This window comes from Megascapheus bottae, chromosome 2 (assembly GCF_031878675.1).
Source record: "Megascapheus bottae isolate mThoBot1 chromosome 2, mThoBot2.hap1, whole genome shotgun sequence".
NCBI classification, from domain to species: domain Eukaryota; kingdom Metazoa; phylum Chordata; class Mammalia; order Rodentia; family Geomyidae; genus Megascapheus; species Megascapheus bottae.
This window is the reverse complement of record NC_143510.1, coordinates 78096085-78118976: the sequence shown is the minus strand read 5'-3', so window position 1 is coordinate 78118976 and position 22892 is coordinate 78096085. Positions and strand designations below refer to the sequence as shown.

General features: G+C 38.4%; 1 protein-coding gene and 1 pseudogene across 1 annotated transcript in view; both read right to left on the bottom strand.

The window, feature by feature from the left end:
- LOC150067367 (uncharacterized) overlaps nt 1-22892 on the bottom strand; it is a 135838-nt gene that overhangs the window by 76107 nt on the left and 36839 nt on the right. The gene's annotated exons all lie outside the window — the stretch shown is intronic.
- Nucleotides 6954-8266, bottom strand: LOC150067368 (RNA-binding protein 41 pseudogene; annotated as a pseudogene).

Genomic DNA, 22892 nt, shown 5'->3' with positions numbered 1-22892 from the left:
TGAAGATTCACTTGTTTCTGTGAGAAATAACAGTGACCATAATAGAAATTCTAGGCATTCTTTCAAGCTGTTGGGAAGTTCCAGCACATTCCAGCTGCAAAAGAATTCAAGTCTCTCCACTCATGTCCAAACTCTAGCACCATCCATGTGTACTTTGTGCATTTAATAAACCAAAGTCTTGTAATTATTTCAATAAATTCTTGTAAGCTGAGAGTTGATTGTATAAAGAGATCATTCTAGGATTGTGTGAATTATCCTCAGGCTTTGGATAATGACAGATTCTCAACCTTAGGTAAACATTGCTATTCCAGAGCACAGCCAATCAAATGCAACTGGGTATTATTGAAAAATATTTGAAATTTGATGTAAAAATCAATGTTAAATTCTTTAATAAAAAAAGAAATATAACTTGGAACAATAAAAGAGTCAATATGCCAGGAAGATATTAAAAGAATCCAATAATAATGCTTCAAAATATGCAAAGTAAAAATTGGAAGAACTAAAAGAAGAAATAGTCAAAGCCATAATCACAGCAAGAGAATTGTATTTAATTGGCCATTTATGTAGTACAAAAATTAGACTTTCAAAAGTAATGTTTTACTTAAAGCCATTTTCTTAGCCTATTCTTAGCCTATTCCTTATATGTATTACTTATAGTCCATTCTTTTTAAAGCCTGTATGGAAAATGTTACGATTTTAAGTAGATAAATTGAATAATGGAACTACTAAAAATATTTTATTCCTCGGGCGTTAAAATCCATATCTGTAAGTACATCTGGCTATTGTAAAGGAAGCATTCATTCCATTTAGGGTCTAGCAAGACCAATGTCCTTGTGACCTTTTCTAGGTCCAAAGACATGCTCATATCACTCCTGCCTGAATCAACCTTGAAACTCTCTTTCATACCTCTGACTCTAGTTAAGAAGACTTCCCTCTTTCTTACAGTCCAATATTTCTTTGCCTACTTCTTTCTTTATAAGGGAAATGAGAATGAGAATAATAAAAATAAAAACAAAATAAGTTGATTTTATTTATTTGCTTATTTATTTATTTGTGCTGGCCTTGGAGCTTGAACTCAGGGTCTGGCACTGTCCCTGAGCTTCTTTTGCTCAATGCTAGTGCTCTACTACTTAAGTCATAGTTACGCTTAAACTTTTTTTTTTTGTAGTTTACTGGATCCAGCTTTGATTTGATTTTTTTTCTAAATATCTATAGGTATTATTTTACTTTTATGAGTACAATTTTTGTTGGAGTTTTTTTTCTTTTTTTATTAAAGAATTTATTAACGTTGATTTTTACATCATATTTCAAATGACAAGTTTAACAAACAAGTGTTCAAGGAGGGAATCTCTATTTACAATCACTGGGACTTAGTATTTAGAACTTAATCAAAATTAGGCTAAGGGTTAGTATGTAATAGAAACATATTAATTTATGAAATAAAACATTATGTCTACAGAGTCACAGGTTTTTATTTTGATTTGATTTTTTAAGGCAAACAAGAAAAGAAAAAGGAAAGAAATATAAACAATCTATCAATAGGAAGCAGTTTTTAATGGGTACAGATTTTGGTAACTGTTGCTAGAAGAAGTCAGAAACATTGATCTTGAAAACATGACAGGAAGCCTTATTACACTCTACAAAGAGAAACTATTTCTTCACTATGTCACACATCCAGCATTTCTTTTCAATAGTTTGGAATAAAGAGGGTAGAAAAAGAAGAAAGATGGATACAATTCAAGCACTAACCAATAGAGACCTGGCTGGGAAGAAAATACAAACAATAAGCAGTTAAGTGACAGACTGGGAGACATGTTACAAATAAACTACAAATAATGCAGAGGAAGTCTTGAATGAAATTATTAGAATTATCTTTGTCACCATTTTTCAGGTTTTGAATTCCCCTGGGTAGATGGGATAGAACTTTATGCTGCGGTATATAACATCTGTGAAAACTCAGATGTTCAAACTTCTCTGAAATCCAGATACTGTTGTTTTCTCTTAAAACTGCTGTCTGTGTATTATGGCCCCAACAATTTGATGTACATCTGTGAAGCAGATGCTGTCATTATTCCCATTTTCCACATAAGAGGCAAAATGCTCAAGGAAGGAACTACTATGATAGATAGTAAGAGAAATAGCAAAAGCACGGCCCAGGTCTGAACACCACAGTTCTAGGCTCCTAGTCTTCATTAAGAATTTCTTCCTTAACATATATCTGTTCAGTCTGCAGGAAGGACAACTACTCTGGCTCCCTTTGAATCTGTTCCTACCAGTCCTCTGGAATATATCCCAAAACACATGTAACTGAGACCTGGAACAATGAGCCTGGTCACCCTTCTTGCATTGAGTCAACCTTGTCCCCAGAAGCTTCATAAACTCCATTCTCTTCTTTGTCACTAAGAGAATAAGAGATGAGAATCTTTTCACCATCACCATTTCTCTCTCTCTCTCTCCATAGTATGAAGGCTGAGAAATAGACTTAAATATGAAAAAATAAAGCCACACTGCCAGATGCTGGTGTCTCAGATTACCTGTAATTTTAGCTACTCCGGAGGCTGAGATCTAAGGAGTGCAGGTTTTTTTTTTTTTCATTAAAATTACATTTATTGAAAAACTTACAACAGGAAGAGTCCTCTTTTAATTTACAATTCTATGAGTTTTGACAAGTGCATAAACTCAGAAAATTACCATCATTCAAACAAATTCCTAATGCTACAACTCTGTAGTCACAGGATACATCAATGTTACTCCCATATTCATTCCTATTGTTTTGTCTTTCCTAGAATATATACAAGGAATCAAACAGTAAGTAGCCTTTGAGCCTGGATTCTTTTACTTAGCAAAATGCATTTAAGATTCATTTGAGTTGTTGCATAGATGGTAATTAGTTTTTATTGCTGAGCAGAATTTCAATGGTTACACACAGTTTCTGTATCAATGCACCATTTGAAAAGTTTTCTTTATATTTATTTTTCTCCATTATTAGTGGTTTGCTGATCTAGCATAGGGCAGAATGAGATTTTCCACCCAACAGGAAACAGTTCCTTCTGGAAAGTCTAGCTGAAAAACCTATGTCCCTGGGTAACATGTAAAAGAGGTACCTCTTTTTATCTCTTAAACTATATTTAAAAGAGTAGTTAAAATCCTAAGTGGGTAGTATAGCATATCAAAGAAATAGGAGTTGGGCCGGGAGTTTGGCCTAGTGGTTAAAGTGCTTGCCTAACATGCATGAAGACCTGGGTTCGATTCCTAGGTACCACATACATAGAAAAAAGCCAGAAGTGGTGCTGAGGCTCAAGTGGTAGAGCTCTAGCCTTGAGAAAGTCCAAGGACAGTGCTCAGGCCCTGAGCTCCAGCCCAGGACTGGCAAAAAAAAAAAAAAAAAAAAAAAAAAAAGAAATAGGAGTTGTCCTGAGTAAAGTCAGATAATGTCTGACAAATATTCTGGAAGCCATGTCATAGTAAGAGTAAATTTTTTTCAATTAAAATACTGAAAAAAAGTAAAAACTACTTAAAATTGTACCACCCTAAAATTTTCACAAAGTGAAAGCCTACTTTCAGTCTACGAAATTTTATTTCCAAAAGATTTACAATTTTCTTTAAACATATCAGGTTCTGAGTATAAAGTATCTTGATCAGTATGCCCTTTCCATCCTTTCATTAATTTTTAAATTAATGCAAACTATTGGGAATTTAGGCAAGAATATATTCATAGATGTGATATGTTATTTTAATGGATACAAAGTAAGTGGAGTTACTCATTTTCCAACTGATGGATATTTATTAATATCCAACTTCCTATATTTTGCATTTGTTATATACTATACAATTTTAGTATATGAATGCTATGTGTTCATTTGGCACAATTTTAGAACACTTTCATCAAATTCTCAAGAAAACTCATAGACTTTACTATTGTCCCCAATCATTTCTATTCCTTTCCTTCCCATTCCAAACAAATAGTATCCCATATATTTGCCAACTGGACACTTTATATAAATGAAATCAGATCATACGTAGTCATTTGTAACTTTCACTGAGCATATTCCTGGGATTCAATGCTGTATAAGGTGTCAGATATGTTCCCTATTGTATTGGGGGAGGAGTTTGTGACTAAATTGTATTTTGGGGGGGGGGTTATAGTGTTACCTCAGAAGTCATGTGAGTCTGGGCTTCGTGTGGATTCTTTTTTATTACTCATTTTATATATTTAGTTATTAGATCTATTTCTTAATATAATTCTGTCTTTTGAAGATAGTATTTAATATATATATTCCCAGTCCTGGGCTTGAACTCAGCGCCTGAACACTGTCCTTGGGCTTTCTCAAGTCTACAGCCCTACCACTTGAGCCACAGCACCACTTCTATGTATGTGGTTCCTAGGAATTAAACCCAGGGCTTCGTACATGCTAGGCAAGCACTGTACCACTAGGCAAAACTCTCACCCCCTTAAAAATTAATCTTAAAGACATAACTTTCCCGAACATTTAAAGTACTATTTGTCAAAACAAATTGGTGGTGGTGGTGATGGTAGTGTTTGATGTGCTATTTTCCTTTTTCTGTTTCTAAGGGAGGTGATAAGGAAAAGTGCAGAAAAGGAAGGAGAAAGGGTGAACAAATTCAATCATGGTAATCAATATACATTATTTGGAAAATGAAGTATATGAAGTATATGTGGGCAAGGACAGAAAGGGGAAATGGGGGAGGGGAGTGAAGGAGTGACACTGTCCAAAAGAGAAATGTATGCATTACCTGAATCGTGGGATGGTAATCCCTCTGTACAACACCTTAATAATAACAATAAAATTATATTAAAATTAATCTTTCTCCTTATTTTTTCTATTTGTTCCTATGAACTTAAGTACTATATGTTATTTCTTTAGTAAAATACATCACTATGTCCATCTACCTTCTTTTTGTCCTCTTATCACATATATTACATGCCAAACAAAATACCTATAAATATATAACCATATACAATTAAAACTATTCAAGAGAATAAAGGAAAATGCATTGCTTGTCTCCTATAATTACCTTTCTCTGTTTCTTTTTGTATGTAGAGTCAAATTACTGACTCAAGTCACTTGCTTTCGATCAAAAAGTTCCTTTTTATGTCCTATGAGGCTGAGGCTGGCTAGCAAGAGTTTTTTTTTTTTTTTTATATAAAAAGGTGAATTTATTGGGGAAGTAGATGGTGAACTGACCAGCCAGGGACACAGTGCAGACTCGGGAGCTGACACTGTGACCTAGCAAGAGTTTTTTGTTACACGGGAACATTTACTTTATCTTCATTTTTACAAAATTAGTTTTATTGTATATAGGTTCATAAATTAGTTATTTTTCTCTAAGCATTTTGAATATATTATCTTAGTACTGCAAATACTCTAAAATCACACTTACAATCCCTTTATCTGCTTTTTGCTTTTGTTTTGTTTTTTGGAGACAGGGTCTCACTGTGTTTCACAGGTTGGTCTCAAACTCTAGGCCTCAAGCAACCCTGCTGTCTTAATCTCCTGAGTTAGGTGGGATTAGATCAGGCCTACAGCTACTGTTACTAATGAGAAATCAGATTTGTGTTTCTCATCAAATTAAAAATGTTTATAGCTAGTGTTTCTTGCGCTATTTTTCTGTAACATCGTCTCTTTCTGTCACTTTCATAACATACATTAGAGTTCCTAATGCTCTATCAGATATCCTGCATTCTGTCAATTTTACACATTCTATTTTCTTTATGTTCCTCACCTTGGAAAATATCTCATCTAACCCTCACAACATAAGTAGGTAGATGAGAAACTGAAGTTTACATTAATTGAACTGCCAAGTTTAGTGCCATGGGTGGGCCATGAATTTCACAGGGATGTCTGACTCTACGATTGGCACCAATTCTTCTATACCATATTGTCTTTCTATTCTTCAACAATCATAAACAAATAAGTATAGGATTTTTGATAGGCTGTCTCTCTTCTAGAGAACTTTTTCCCCATGACATTTAGTACTATTTGTAAGCATGGCACTCTTCTAGAATCCACATACCTAATATTTAACACATATCAGACATTTGCTTAATGTTTATTGCTTTGAATCAACGCTTACTCAATGGTATCTAGCTTTAAATGGTCATGAAAACACCAATATTTTGATCTAAAAGATTTAATTAGAAAAATATACAGCTTTTTGAAGGCTCTGAGAACTGAAATGGAGAAGTATTCATTAAACATGGCAACTCACCTATAGCTTTGATATAACAGCACAGATTGATATTTAGGTCTTTTATTCATTAGTTGGATAAAATTATAGATTATTGTGTTCCAGTAAATAAATATTTCAACATTTAATTATTTTCTTAAAGTTTTACAGGTAGAAAGCAATTCTGGAAGAATGTTATTCTTGGAGTAAATAGTTTAAGACTCCAGAAAATGGTAAAAAAAAAAATTTTAAATCCTCAAAAATAATCCTATGTTCAGTGAAAATAATATTCTGTGTATTGCCCTTAATACTCAGTATAGTACATGTCCTATATAGTATTTGATTATAGAAAATATTTCCTACCAGGGCCAGGAGTTTGGCCTAGTGGTAGAGTGCTTGCTTAGCATGCACAAACCCCTGGATTCGATTACTTGGTACCACATACACCGAAGAAGCCAGAAGTGGTTCTGTGGCTCAAGTGGTAGAGGACTAGCCTTGACAAAGCCCAAGGGCAGTGCTTAGGCCCTGAGTTTAACCCCCAAAACTGGCAAAAAACAACAATGACAAAAAAGAAATAAAAGAAAATATTTCCCACCAATTATTTTCAAAAGCTGAAATTCTTTTTCTAATTTCTTGCTCTCTAATTTCTCCTTTTTCACTCCCAAAGGTATTTCTACCATACATAAATTCTAGAATCAAGATTCTCATGCCAAAAAGACCATCCAGCTAGAACATGTGCATATGTAAATATACATGCACATTGATTATATATAAGTACTGACTTCTTTACGACTGCCTGTATTGTCTGAAGATGATGCAAGAGAAGCAGCCTTGAGATCTAATTGTTCCTTTTTGTTCTTTCCAAACTCTATCACCAATATTTTCCCATGCAGGTTATATCCATTTACTCGATGCAATGCTTGAAATGCTATTTCCTCATTGGGAAAGGTGATGAAAGCTTGTCCCTTCATTCTTCCAGTCATCATTTGGAATTCAATTGGAGGTCCATTTTTCTCCTGGAAGCGGGCGAATAATGAGATAAGGTCTCTATCTGTCACTCGAGGGCTAAGGTTCTTCAGGTATAACACCTTGTTCGGTTTCCCTGGATTATATGAAGAAAACATAGGAATGTTTCAGATCTCTTCCTCGGACAAACGATTTCTCTGGATTTCATCTTCTGGGACAAACTCTATTGGCTCTGTCAGCTTCTTAGGCCCAGTCCAACACTGCTCAGGTGAAAAATCAATAATTTTTGCCACATGGAGACTGGGACCTTTTCCCTGTGTTGCCTGATTCCCCTCATCCTGGAGTAATGACGAGTTCTCAGCTGTGGCACTATCACTCACTGATGTAGCTGAGACCAGGGAGTGGGAAGCAAGGGGTTCACCTCTCATAAGTTGGAACTCTTCAAGATGTTTTTTCATTATCACCTCTTGGTAAAAATTTTCCAGGTTGTTCATGGGATCATCTCTGTTCTTTCAGGATTCATCTTTTGTGCCTAATATTATCTTCCTCTTCATTGAAGTCATGTACTTGTCTGCTCTTGTCTTTTTGTGGTGTGCTTGGTAATAAAGAGCCTTAAGGAAGGAGTGTTGATCAGCACCCTGAAAATAAAGACTTTTCTATTTCCATTTCTCTTCTGGTCAGTTGTTTGCTTTTTGAAAATCTTTGTGGCAAGCAAAGGTTGCATTGGCGCTCTGAGATCCTTTCTTCAATATCTTGGAGGCGATTCTCTATTGCTTCAGGAGTTGCCCTTAGTCTTTTCTTCTGAAACATGGCTCTTCCAGATCAAGATTTCTATTTCACTAAGGCCTAGTTCCCTGAGAGAAGCAGTTTCCTGGTCCTTTTCCTGCAGTGTATGGAATTGGGACAAAGTCATAATCCCAGCTGCTTCCTTGCTAAAGGGCTTGTACATAATACCAGGAGCAAAGCTCTCTTTCTTGGAGACACATTCCTCAATGGAGACAGAAGTGTCAAGCTGATGCTGAAGGAGGCTTTTCAGCTGCCTCTCTCCTTCTGTTTCCAGCTCTTCCAGGACTTGTTCATCACTCTTCATACAGTTGTTTATCCTCTTCATGTTTCCACAGGCCCCTAGCTCTAGCTTGCATGACTAGGCCGCGGACCTCGACTCCCCTAAGGAGTGCAGTTTTAAGCCAGCCAGGAAAGAAAAGTCTGTGAGCTGGGGCTCAAATGGTAGGACATGAATTTTTAGTGGAAAAAGCTAAGGGAAAGTGCTTAGGCCCTGAGTTCAAGCAACACACACACACACACACACACACACAAACACACACACACACACACCACTAAGTGTAGCAAAGACTGTGATCATGGTCCTGTTGCTTAACACTGTACATTATTCAAACAGGTATGGGTAATACTCTGATTGCTTGAAAAGTAAACCAAACATTCTGGATAGGAATGATAGCAAGTAACTATTTTAATACTATATTTATATTCACATATAGTTTATGGTCTCCTAGTAAATTGAACAAGGTCTTTGAGGGCAGAGATTCCATTGTATTCCTAATGTATATCATCACGTATAGCATATCAAAAGTGTTCAAAAAATATTTACAAAGTGAATAAAGAGGTGAACTCCCCAGATTAGAAAAGCTTATGCACTATGTATTTATTTAGTCATTCAGCACACATTCATTAAATGTCTCCTATTTAAATATATATATGTATTTACATAAGGAAGGTATTTAAGATGCAGACATGAGGAACTGGACACTGATGAAAATAAACTATACCACTCATGGCTGGGGATAGGAGGGAGGGACCAACGGAGATTGAAAGAAGGGAAGGCACTGGGCACAAGAAAATATACTCACTGGCCCGGGAGTTTGGCCTAGTGGTTAAAGTGCTTGCCTAGCATGCATGAAGACCCGGGTTTGATTCCTCGGTACCACATACATAGAAAAAGCCGGAAGTGCTGCTGAGGCTCAAGTGGTAGAGCTCTAACCTTGAGAAAGTCCAAGGACAGTGCTCAGGCCCTGAGTTCAAGCCCAGAACTGGCAAAAAAAAAAAAGAAAATATACTCATTACCTGACTCATGCAATTGTAATCCCTCTGTATATTATCTTTATAATAAAAATTAAGTGGATAAAAACATACGTAGCATTAATAGAGTGGTTAATTATAGAATCTAGACTCAGATTGCCTGGTTTCAAATACTGACTTTGTGCTTTGATGATGATAATGATGTATCACTCTCTTCAGGGCACAGGAGAAACAAGACTGAAGTATAGTCAGATAAGCCCTATACCCCTTTAGCTTTCACTCTAGAAGAAACAAGCAATAAGCCTAGAAACAAATCAGTAAAATAATTCTGAACCATTTTTAACAGCAGAAAGGAAACAAGACTTCATTGCTATTAAGAAACAATACTGACACAGAATTTAAGTAAGCATGATGTGTAGTAAGGCGTATTTGAGGGATCAATATTAGCGGAAGGGAGAAGGAACTAGAAGTAAACAGAGAGAGAAACCTAGCTGCCAACAACAGCCTCAGGCAACCCCACAAAGAATGCCAGAATGCGTTCTCCATTCTGTGTCATGCCAAGTTGGACAGAGGTAGACAAATGTCTATGTATCCACAGGATGTGGGCCTCCCTAAGAAGGGGCATGTAAATCAATTCTCTGTGGCTGAAATAATTCCTGTTGAGGCTGACAGCAGAAGCCTGTCTGCCAACAGCACTCCCAAAAGCTGGAGCAACCAAGCCTCTACTATGGATGCATGGGGCAGAAAGACACAGAATGAGTACACCTAACAAATGTGATGGTGTAGCGATAGCTCCCTAAAACAAGATGGTCAGGGAAGGCCTTTGTGAAGGGATATTACTGAAGCTGATTACTACACAAAGAGAAGACAGCAACTATATAAATAGTGGGAGAAAATATTCTTATTAAAAGGAACAGCAAGTAGAATGTTCCCTAAATTAGAACACACTCAGACTATCTGAAATACAAACAGCAAAAAGAGCAGTGAAGCAAAGGAAGTCAGAACATGAGACCCTTGTAGGAGTTTAGAACTTAGCCTAGGTAATGATGAGTAGCAATTAGAGGGAAGACACATGATCTGGTTTACTGAGGGTGTTGATTGATTTGTTTGGAGGGGAGGGGTATGCACACATGCATATGCATATGTGTGCCAGTCCTGGAGCTTGTCAATGACTTTTTCTTCTTTTGCCAGTCCTGGGGCTTGAACTCAGGGCCCAGTCACTATCCTTGGGTTTTCTCAAGGCTAGAGCTCTACCACATGAACCACAGCACCATGTCCAGCTTTTTCTATGTATGTGGTACTGAGGAATCAAACCCAGGTCTTCATGCATGTTAGGCAACCATTCTACCACAAGGCCAAACTGCTGGCCTCAAGCTTTTTTATTTTTTAGGGCTCAGCTTGATCTACTGTTTATACAGCTGACTCTAGCCAAAAGTGGGGACTCATGGCTGTAATCCTAGCAACATAGAACACAGAGATTTGGAGGAATGACTTAGGGGTCAGGACTCAAGTGACAGAGTGCCACTAAAACAAATATGTGGTTGGGAATGTGGCTTAATGGTAAAGTGCTTGTCTAGCATGCATGAAGCCCTGGGTTCTATTCCTCAGTACCACATAAACAGAAAAAACTGGAAGTAGTGCTATAGCTCAAGCAGTAGAGTGCTAGATTTGAGCAAAAGAATCTCAGAGACAGTGCTCATGCCCTGAGTTCAAGTCCCAGGACTGGCAAAAAAGAAAAATCAATAATGTTTTAGAGCAGGATACTGGTGACTCACACCAGTAATCCTAGATACTGAGAAAGCTGAGATCTGAGGATTGCTGTTCCAAGCCACCCCAGGTGTGAAAGTCTATGAGATTCATATCTCCAGTTACACATCAAAAGGCCAGGAGTAGGGCATAGCTCAAATGGTAGTGCACTAGCCATGAGCAAAAATACTCAGAGAAGCTGGGCAGTGGTGACTCATGTCTGTAATTCTAGCAACTCAGGAGGTTGAAATCTGAGGATCACAGTTCAAAATGAACCCAGGCAGAAATGTCTGTGAGACTCTTATCTCCAGTTAACCACAACTGAAAGTGGTGCTGTGGTTCAAAGTGATAGAGTACTTAAGCAAGAAAAGCTCAGGGACAGCACCCAGACCCTGAGTTCAAGCCCCATGAATTATTAAAACAAAAAGAAGAAAAAGGAGGGTGGGGGGAATGACAACAACAACAAGAACAAGAAGAAATAAAAGAAAACCCAGAGGAAGTTCTCAGGCCTTGAGTTCAAGCACCAGATCCAATACAAAGAAGAAGAAGGAGGAGGAGGAGGAGGAGGAGGAGGAGGAGGAGGAGGAGGAGGAGGAGGAGGAGGAGGAGGAGGAATGTTTAAGCTTGAATAGTAGAAGGATAAATACATAATTTACTTAAGAAAAAGCAGATTTAATGTGTTTTCCTTGTGACAAAAAGAAAAAGCAGATTTAAGAATGAAATAGTTTCATCTTGGATTTTTTTTTTTGCTTGAAAAGTCTGTTAGACATTGAGCAGAGGTACAAGTCTAGAGCACAAACAAAGCAAGGTTCAACTCAGTCATCTCTGTTTCTGACAGAGATCTCTGCCCAGGTCTTGAGTTCAAGCCCCACAACAGACAAAAACAAAATGACATTAAACCATTAAGAAACTTACCATAAGATTGTGTCAAATAAAGAAACAGAAAGGTAAACAGAAACCTGTCTTGAGCAGGGAATAATGTATACCAAGATGTTTTTTTAGAAAGAAAAATCTAACTGTAGTTATGTTTTATCTCTCTAGCATAATACTTGAGGAAACTAACATAAAGGAGGAAGGAATTTTTTTTTTGTCAGTCATGGAGCATGCACGCAGAGTCTGGGCATTGTCCCTGAGCATTTTCACTCAAACCAAGTGCTTTATCACTTGTAGCTTCAGCGCCACTTCCAGGTTTCTGGTGAATAATTGGAGATAGAGTCTCACAGCCTTTCCTGCCCAAGCTGGCTTCAAACTACAATTCCCAGATCTTAACTTCCTGAGTAACTAGGATTACAGGTGCGAGTCTCCATTGCCTGGAAGAAGAATTTATTTTGACTCAGTTTCAGAGGTTTCAATCCAAGGTGTGCTGATTCTATTGCTTTTGGCAAGACAGAAACACCATTGCAAAAAGCTATGGTAGAAGAAAGCTACTCATCTGGTGGAAGCCAGAAAGTAGAGAGGAGAAGGGTCAGGGACAAGATATACACATCATACACATCGAAGTCATATCCCAGTGACTTTTTCCTGTAACTAAACCCTAAAAACCCACTTGCCCATGAACTCATCAATGGATTAATCCATCTGGGAAACAGGTCTTCAACAAGGAGCCTGTGGGAATACATGTCATATTCATCCACAACAACATAAAATGGATTAATTAGAGAGAGGAAAGACTAATAGTACAAGGGCCAATTATTCTGGCTCTCTTAGTCATATCTCCTTCAGATCATAATCTGTCAGCAATCCAGTTCTTAAACTAAGTTCAAGATGCTTGCAGTTATTGGCACCTTTCTTCCTGCTTCTTCCTTGCTTGGTTAGCATTAGTTGATTTATGATAACTTTTTAATAAGAATTGGGGTTCTAGACAGCACTGTTGGTTCACACCTGTAACCCTAGCTACTCAGGAGGCTCAGAACTGAGGATCACCGCTTGAAGTCAACCTGGACAGAAAAGTCCTCATGAGAGTCTTATCTTCAATTAACCATTCAAAACTGGAAGTGGCACTGTGGCTCAAAGTGGTATAGCATTAGCTTTGAGTAAAATGATAGATAGATAGATAGATAGATAGATAGATAGATAGATAGATAGATAGATAGATAGATAGATAGAAAGAAAGAACTGGAGTCCTTACCCTCCATCTCATTCATCATCTCAACACACATTCATTTAGGAAAAGTAGAGGATCATCTTTTGTTACCGCATAGGAAAACTAAAAGGCAACAGATTGTCATAGGGGAACCATAACTTGGCTTGTTTAATCAGGTTTACAACTTTGTCAATCCTGTCTTCCACATTTCTTTCTGATACTTTTCTCCCTCAGTCCATTCCTATTGATTCTTCTAGACTATTCACAATGTTCATGGAATTCAGAATGTGGTAATAGTTCTGTCATGCTAGTTTAGTCATTGTCCTTCCTCTTCTGGTCCTCTTCACTTCTACCATAGTACCAAAGAAATTTTCTTTCTTTCTTTCTTTCTTTCTTTTTTTTTTTTTTTTGCCAGTCCTGGGCTTGAGCTCAGGGCCTGAGCACTGTCCTTGGACTTTCTCAAGGTTAGAGCTCTACCACTTGATCCTCAGCACCACTTCCAGCTTTTTTCTATGTATGTGGTACCGAGGAATCGAACCTGGGTCTTCATGCATGCTAGGCAAGCACTTTAACCACTAGGCCAAACTCCCGGCCCCTCAAAGAAATTTTCTATCTTGGGCAAATATTGGTCCTATCTAAATCTCACCTGAATGCTTAGTGATTCTTAGCAGAGAACTGAGGCAGAAAGGGCTCCTTAGCAAACAATGATCCCCCAAAGCAGTTACAGTCTCTACTACATAGCTCAATCTTCACCATTTCCCAAAAAGCCTAAAAGGAAAATATTCCAACAGATGTCTCACAAATATTAGTAGTAGTATTGCATACAAATCTGCCTTGAAAATTCTCTCCAATGTTCTCATGCTTGGGCTTCCAACAGATCTACAGAAAGACAAATAGGTGGAATTTCTAGAACTCAAGGATTACTTGCAGTAAGCCACAATTAAAATTGGGAAGTCATTACTGGATCCTTGATTTTATAGGGCCCTGGTGGTTTCTGTAGCACTTATATCTTCAGTTGCTATATATTTTATTTTCTTGTTGTCTGCCAGCCAAATATTCTTCAGTTGACTGGTCCTAATGGGAAATGGGTACAATCATAAAACTAAACATTAGGAAGAAATGACACAAAACTGGAGTGGAAATATATAATCTGCTTTAATCCTAGTTTACAATCAGTGTTGTAAACTGTTAAAGTGTTGGATTGGGCAAAATGGGAAACTTTCAACTCTTCTGGGTCAGTACTAATTAGTAAAAAAAAAAAAAAGAATTTGTTGTTATTTTCTCTAAACTCAGCAAGATCTCTTCATGTTGTTGTTGTTGTTCCCTAGAAGTCTTTTCTCTGGAAGGAATCACAGGAACTCTCTTGGACATCACCAGTGTTTGACTCCAGTTGCATTCCTTGCTATAGAATCTCTTGTGACTTTGTCTCCAAGAGCAGAAGCTCTCCTAGATGTCTTGTCCTCATGACACATCAGGTATGAACAGAAACAGCTTTAACCCTGCTTTCTGCTCTCAGACCATTCATTTTTTTATTTATTCTAGAGCTTATTAATCTCTTTCATTTCATGCTCCATGCTGCTCTCTTCAGCTGCAGGCCTATCTAGTGGCAAAGCTCTTTAACACTGATGTCTATAGTTGTCTTCACTTTGTGATTTCCTAGAATTACTCTACAACAGCTTTGTCACAGGGTAACTCATAGGAGAATCTCTACTTACTGGGACATCTAATATCTCATAACTCTTTCCAGAGAATCTGTGTGTGGGAGAGGGAGACTTGAACTCAGGGCCTAGGTACTGTGTCTCAGCTATTGTACTCAAAGCTAGTGTTCTACCATTTGATCCAAAGCTTCACTTCCAGCTTTTTTGATAGATAATTGGAGATAAGAGTTCACAGACCTTCCTACCTAGAGTAGCTTTAAACTGTGATCTTTAATTTCAGTCTCCTGAGTTGCTAGGATTATAGGCATGAGCCACTGGCGCCTAGCTCAAAGAACCTTTTTAATTACACCCTCATGAAACCATGCACATTTTTTTTGGGTGGGTCATAGGGCTTGAACTCTGCCTGGGTGCTGTCCCTGAGTTCCTCAGCTCAAGGCTACTGCCCCACCCTTAAGCCTGGGAGTTGTCCAACAGCTCTATAGCTCGAGGTTTGAGGGAGGCTCGAGGCTACTGCCTACCCTTGAGCCAAGTCCCATTTCCCCTTTTTCTTTAATTGGAGATAAGAGTTTCAGGTCCTTTTGTCCCCAGGCTGGCTTTAAACCTTGATCCTCATATCTCTGCCTCCTAAGTAGCTAGGATTACAGGCGTGAGCCCATGCCAGGCAAAACCATATACATTTTATAGAGAGGAACTGGACAAAGAACACTCAAAACTATCAGACTCTGTCCTTTGAGTGCCTGTGGTAGGGCATCTCTGACTATCTCTCAGGATTATGTCCTCCAAGACTTCTGTCTCAGATCTCTGCTCTCTCTACTAAGTAAAATGAAGACACACAGGAGCAAAACTAGGTAAGTATCTATCAACATAGATATTGTCCCAAGATAGACCTTCATAGGATGTACTGATAAAGAAATGGAATCCATGATTAGAACCAATGTAAGAGTTGAGTCACTTTGAGTATTTGTTGAACACATTTATGCCCAATACCAAAAAGTTCCTGGCCCTCAGCTATTGTCAACCAGTTCAGACAGGTAACGCTGAAAGGGTAATTACATCACCTGCTTTGCACATCGTTTACTTCCCTCCAGTAGCTATGGTGCAATACTGAATACAGTGGACTATAGAATGGAGCAAGCCTGGACCACAGAAGAACTCAAAAGAGATGCAGTATAGCTGACTCCTCTAAATACTTCTAGCTTCCAAAAAAGACAGAATAAACAGTGCTTTTGTGGTATGGTCATTATCTGTATTCTCATCTTTGCTAATGCACTGACTATAAACATAGACCAAATGCCAAGACAGAAAGTAAAGTCATAGGGCCAGGAGTTTGGCCTAGTGGAAGAGTGCTTGCCTAGCATGCATGAAGACCTGGGTTCGATTCCTCGGTACCACATACATAGAAAAAAAAGCCAGAAGTGGTGCTGCAGCTTAAGTGGTAGAGCTCTAGCCTTGAGGAAAGTCCAAGGACAGCGCTCAGGCTCTGAGATCAAGCCCAGGACTGGCAGAAGAAGAAGAGGAGGAGGAGGAGGAGGAGGAGGAGGAGGAGGAGGAGGAGGAGGAGGAGGAGGAGGAGGAGGAGAAGAAGAAGAAGAAGAAGAAGAAGAAGAAGAAGAAGAAGAAGAAGAAGAAGAAGAAGAAGAAGAAGAAGAAGAAGGAAACCCAGATCCATCTTTGTGCTTTTGGATTGTTACTATGTTTGTTTGAGATAGCAGGAAAAGGTACTATCTGGTTCAGTAAGTACTCATTTGCTTTCTGCTTTGTTAGGTGTTAAACCCAGAAAACAGAGCCAATCTGTCTCTGTTATTATCTAATAATCCTGTAATTACCTAATAGTTACTATGTAGCTATTATCTCCATTTTGTTTATGATGAGACAAAGTCCAAAAAGAATTAAGAAACTGACTCAGAGCTAAGTACTGGTGGACCTGTAATGCAATACTTTCCACATTATACGACTAGAACACTAACCTCAGCTTTGTGCCCAGTGGGTATATTCCTGCCTTCTTTTTCTCTTCTTTTTCCTTCTTTTCTCTTTCCAAGATCCTGTGAGATAAATATCATAATATGTGACAAAGATTTTTCTTCTTGGGGCCGGGAGTTTGGCCTAGTGGTTAAAGTGCTTGCCTAGCATGCACGAAGACCCAGGTTCGATTCCTTGGTACCACGTAGACAAAAGCTGGAAATGGTGCTGAGGCGCAAGTGGTAGAGTGCTAGCCTTGAGAAAGTCCAAGGACAGGGCTCAGGCCCTGAGCTCAAGCCCAGGACTGGCAAAAAAAAAAAAAAAAAAGAAAACAAAAGATTTTTCTTCTTTATGGTTCTACTCACAGGGAGAAGAAAACAAATTGTTGATTATCATAACCTGCACAAAGCCTGCACATATATTTGATAACAGATCCTTCTTATCAAATAAAAATTTTCCTTTGCCATTACAAATTAAGAAATGATCTTCAAGTATTACCCCAACAATGCAACATTTATCCTACTTAATTATCTTATTGCTTTTGTTAATGTACATCCCTATGGCTACAACATTTTCTACTGAAAAAGTAAATATCATATGGGAATAAAAAAATCTGTTTTACTAATGTGACCATATTATTACTCCAATTTAATTTTTTAGCCTCTAGTCAAGATCTCTTAATGTTTTTTGTTTTTTGTTTTGTTTTCTTTGCCAGTCCTGGTGCATGAACTCAGGGCCTTGAGCACTATCCTTGGGCTTTCTCAAAGCTCATGTGCTACCACTTGAGCTACAGTACCACTTCTGGCTTTTTCCTATGTATGTGGTACCAAGGAATCGAACCCAGGTCTCTCTCTCACTTGCTCTCTCTCTCTGGCTCTCTTCCTCTCTCTCCCCACCTCCCTCACCATCTCTCTTTTGAGCTGTAGATGACACGGAACAACCTCTCTAATTTATTGAATTAGTTTTTCCAGCATGGCTTATGCTGCCGAATGACTCCTTCCCAATTGATGATACTTCATAGTGAGAATTGGGTCTCTGTTGGATCTCTGTTTTTTGACCAAAACTCTCCAAAAGTTTTCACAAAGACTTACTGTTGTTATAATTGTCTAGGACTTAATAAATTAGTTACTGTTATAATCTTAAAACATTAAGAAGCAGACAGTGTGACCTAAGACATTTCTACAAGTCCTAGAATTTGTCTGGGAAATCTGATTGAGATATGAATTGAGATGATCATTATGGGATAACAAAAATAGGATTTCATGTTTTCTATTAAAGAGCAATCAAAAATTTTCCCTCTGACTAGGTCAGTTTTTATTATGGAAAGCCTTTAGCACTGAGGCCTCACTAGGCAATAATTTAGCTAAATTCAACTCTAGATTCCTAGCTAGAGTTAGTTGGATTTCTTTTTTTTTTCTTTTTCTTTTGCAGGTCCTGGAGCTTAAACTCTTGGCCTGGTTGCTGTCTCTAAGCTTCCCTTTGCTCAAGGCCAGCACTCTACCACTTGAGCCAAGGCACCAGTTCTGACTTTTTTGAGTAGTTTATTAGAGATAAGAATCTCACTGAGTTTCCTACCGAGATTGGCTTTGAACTACAATCCTCAGATCTCAGCCTGCTGAGTAGCTGGGATTATAGGCGTGAGCCACCAATGTCCAACAGATGTCCTATATTCTTTCAGGTAATTCTGTGAATAAGACATCAAAAAATTATAATAATACTGGTAAATTCAAAATGAAAAAAAGCAAGAGTTAAGGGGGGGTGATTTTTTTTTTTTTTTTTTTTTGCCAGTCCTGGGCTTGAGCTCAGGGCCTGAGCACTGTCCTTGGATTTTCTCAAGGCTAGAGCTCTACCACTTGAGCCTCAGCACCACTTCTGGCTTTTTTCTATGTATGTGGTACCAAGGAATTGAACCCGGGTCTTCATGCATGCTAGGCAAGCACTTTTAACCACTAGGCCAAACTCCCGGCCCCTGATTTTTTTTTTTTAGATTAGGAAAAAGAAAACTAAAAGCAGTTTATCTTGATCCCATAGTATGGTATAAAAATTTTACTGATGGTACACCTGTGAAAATAACGTCCAAGGAACTAAACTTAAGATATTGGTGTCCAAGAAGTGATTTTTGGATGCAAGTCAAAAAGTCAAATTTTGATATTGGTTCCCATAATGCTTTATTTAGCTATCAAGTACAAAAAAATCCCTTGTAGACCTTAGTACAAGACTAAAGTTAGAAATGAAGTATTTGAAGTATTTGTATTCATTGCAAATACTGTTGAACTTATGGATCCTTTTGAAATGCCCACATGAGTCAACATGGGGTAAAAGTTAGGAAAAAAAAAAAAAGAACAAGAAGCTTAGTCTCCCACTCATAGCTAATTCTGGCTCTGGTAATCAGGGAAACATACAAGACAGCCAAGAATGGACTGGCATCTCTAACAGCTTGTTTTGTTAGTCCATCTTTCACTCAGTAGTCGACCTTCCTGTGGCATTCATTAGAGTATGACCTAGCACTAACCTACTGTGTTTTGAGTATAATAATTGCTCATCAAAATGTAAAGCCAGGAGTCTGGTTGAGCACTAACATTCACCTTTAATTAAGATGGATAAATCAGAAACACCAACAAATGATAGGACAAAATCAAGGCAAACAGTAGAGAAAAAAAAATGACAGAAAGATAAAATAGACAGGAGAAAAAATAAACTATTTTGCATTGTTTTGTTTTATACAGTCTCCAAATATCTAACAAAAAGGAAAAGAGAGAATTAAGGGGGGTGGGAAGTGCAAGGAAATAAATTATAGCTATAACTATAGCTATAATACATTCAAGGAATGTATTTTAAAATTAGCTAACAGCTCACATACAACTGTGAGAACTGAGAACCTGAAATCTTCCACTCGGAGCTGACTTAGGGAATAGCAGAGAGGTCAAGAGTGGCCCAGTTTGTGCTTCACCAGTACAATACTACACAGCCAGAGAGAAGCAAAGCCCTGCCTTGGACAAGGGCTTTCTGTGAAAGTGAAGCCTGGGCTGTTACCCTGGAGTATGGTCATTTGGATGTGGAGAAGCTTCCCTCCTCTCCGCCTTCCCTTCACTATGCAGCCACTGAATTCCCTCACAGACCAACCCTGAGAGAAGGAAGGGCCCAAGAGGGCCTATTTTACCATTTTAGTCAATTTTGGCTTTCTATAACAGAATGCTAAGACTTAGAAGTTTCTTAAAATTTCTGGAGATTGAGAAGAGGGAGAAGGAGGAGGGAAGAAAAGGAGTTAAGGGAGGAAAGGGGAAACAGCCAGAGATTTGCTTTTACAATGAACCCAATCACAATAAAGAACCCATCCCCAGCATAAAGACATTGATTCATTCAGGCCCAGAGTTCAAGCCCCACTACTGACAAAAAATAAAAAAGAATAATACTTGGTGACAGGAATGTGATCAAATGTGAAAAGTTTGTTCTATGCTGACTTGGTCACAAGAAGACAGATTTAGGATCTTTTTCATGGTAGCCCAATATACTCTTGACTAGAGTATGAAGGTGATTGACATTCATACTTTCTTTTTTTTTTTTTTTTTTTTTTGCCCGTCCTTGGCTTGAGCTCAGGGCCTGAGCACTGCCCTTGGATTTTCTCAAGGTTAGAGCTCTACCACTTGAGCCTCCGCACCATTTCTGGCTTTTTTCTATGTATGTGGTACCGAGGAATCGAACCCAGGTCTTCGTGCATGCTAAGCAAGCACTCTACCACTAGGTCAAACTCCCGGCCCAACATTCATACTTTTAAAAGTTCTAAGGAAAGAGTTATTTTAGGTCATCTACTAAATAGGGCTATGGAGCACTCAGAGGTCTTGTTTTAATATCATACTCAATTTTAGTGTGGTTAAAAAAAAAAACAGATAGTTAACAATTTACCTGATATGCTGGATGTCTGCCAAGGGACTTGCTAGTTTCAAATAAAATGTTTCCAATTGAAAGGATAAATAAGGATTCAGCTGATTTGCATCTGCATTTGATATCTGGTCTTTGAGAAAAAGAATCAGGGGAAAACAAGGGTCTTTTATACTCTACTATAATATTTGTCAACAGAGAACTGCTGAATAATCGGCCTGGCACCTTACCTGCCTATTTGGCCTCCAACTGAGCAGGTCACAATCCTTTCCTACCTGGAGCTCTGCAGGGGGTATGACATTACTAGACATTTGCATTTAAAAAATTAATATAAATTCCTCATTTGCCTGAAAGCCCCATGAAGTTTATAGCCTTAATGCTTTATAACCCCCTACAAGGGTTGGTCTCTTGGTATGGCTAAACAAATCAACATGTCTGTTGCTTAAAGTATGCAATTAGTAATGAGCTACTGGACCTCATACTGGAACTATGCAGTTCCCTTGGCCACAGAATTTCACAAAAGGGAAACAAACAATGCAGAACAATGAAAAGCATTCCCTGGGATATATTAACCTTTAGGTCACCAGGCTAGTGACAGCTATTCCATATGCACATTTCTTAGCTCCAGCTAACAATATGTTGAGGACAAAAAAACAAAAGGTCAAAATAGCCTTTCTTTTGGTTGATATAGGAACTTCTCACTTATTTGAGCCTAGAAACTGAAATCATGATACTTCCTAAGGTTAATTTTCAACATTTTGTTTGCAAATCTTCCTTAGGATACTCTGAGATCCAACTTTGCCTTTGTTCCTAAGCCCAGTGTAGGTCCAGTACCCTGTATAGGGCAACATGGAAATAAATGATTAAGGTATTTACCATAACAACCAGACTCCTGAGAACTGGTCCCACCAGGAAAGTGATGGTTCCACCATCACTACCCTATAAGTAGAAGATGGAAAAGGAACCAGCAAAAGGAGTGTCTTTAGAAGATTATGAATATATCCTGAGCCAGGAAGAAGAAAGAACCTAGTCCTGACCTCAACATTCAAGATGAAAGAGAGCAAGCAAGACACAGTTAGGGCCCTTACTGACCAGCTTATCTGTGTAACCTTGAAGAAGGAATTTCTTGGAAGATTAAGTGGAATCCTAAAGCAGTGAGGCCTTTCAGGACCTTGGAAGAGACTCCAGCGCCCTCTGGAGGCAAAGTTGAAGTTTCTAGGCCCTGTGGTGCCAGATGATGTCTAAGGAGGGCTCCTTTTTTTTTTTTTTTTTTGCCAGTCCTGGGCTTAAGCTCAGGGCCTGAGCACTGTCCTTGGATTTTTCTCAAGGCTAGAGCTCTACCACTTGAGCCTCAGCACCATTTCTGGCTTTTTCTAAGTATGTGGTACCAAGGAATCGAACCTGGGTCTTCGTACATGCTAGGCAAGGGCTCTACCACTAGGCCAAACTCCCAGCCCCTGAGGAGGTCTCCTTTACAGAGGATTTATAGGGGTTAAATACACAGAGAAGTTTCCATATCATCCACAATGCTAGGAGCTGCCAAGGAAGACCTGGATGATAAAACTCCCAAGAACAGAGTTTTCTCTTGTAAGCTACTCTTGAGGGAAACAAATCAGTCTTGACTGGCCACATAGCAGAAACTGTGAACATATTCATTGTAATTGTTCAGATTCTCAACTCCAAATTTATTTCCAATTCCTTCTTCAAATTCTTTTTGGATTTTACCTTTCCTGTCTCCCTAAGAGCCTGACTCACATGTTACCCCATTAGGAAGAAGTTCTAATGAGCCAGCCACTGGTCAAAGCATTCTTCAATTCCTCCACCAAGACTTCCTTCCCACTGCTCTGGCCTTGGAGATGAGACATCACTCTCTCACAACCATTTTTCCTAGTAACTATTCCCAATAGACAACCACTCATAACAAGGTAAAAAGAGAACAACAACGTCCTCCCTTCCCATATAGGTAGAACAGAGTGCATAGGATACCCATGTTGACCCTTGTGGCTTTACAAAGAATGAATTTCTTTGGTTATGGAGACACTGTCTCAAAGAACAAGTAACCATTGTGGAACATGTCTTTAATTCCACAGTACAAGAGGCACAAGGTAGAAGTACAAGGCCAGAACTGAGAAGAAGTATAAAATAATAACTAAACCAAAAAGGACTGAGGACATGGTTCAGAGTAGAGTCCCATAAACATACATATGTTACACACATAAAATGAGGTTATTTGGGGAAGCATCACCTTGATACTATCTCATAAACATCTATTTGTATTCTGGGTAACTAGGAAATACCTACTGTGCTAGGAAAAAAAAGTGACTGGGTATGTGTGGCTCATGCCTCTAATCCTAGCTACTGTACTCAGGAGGCTA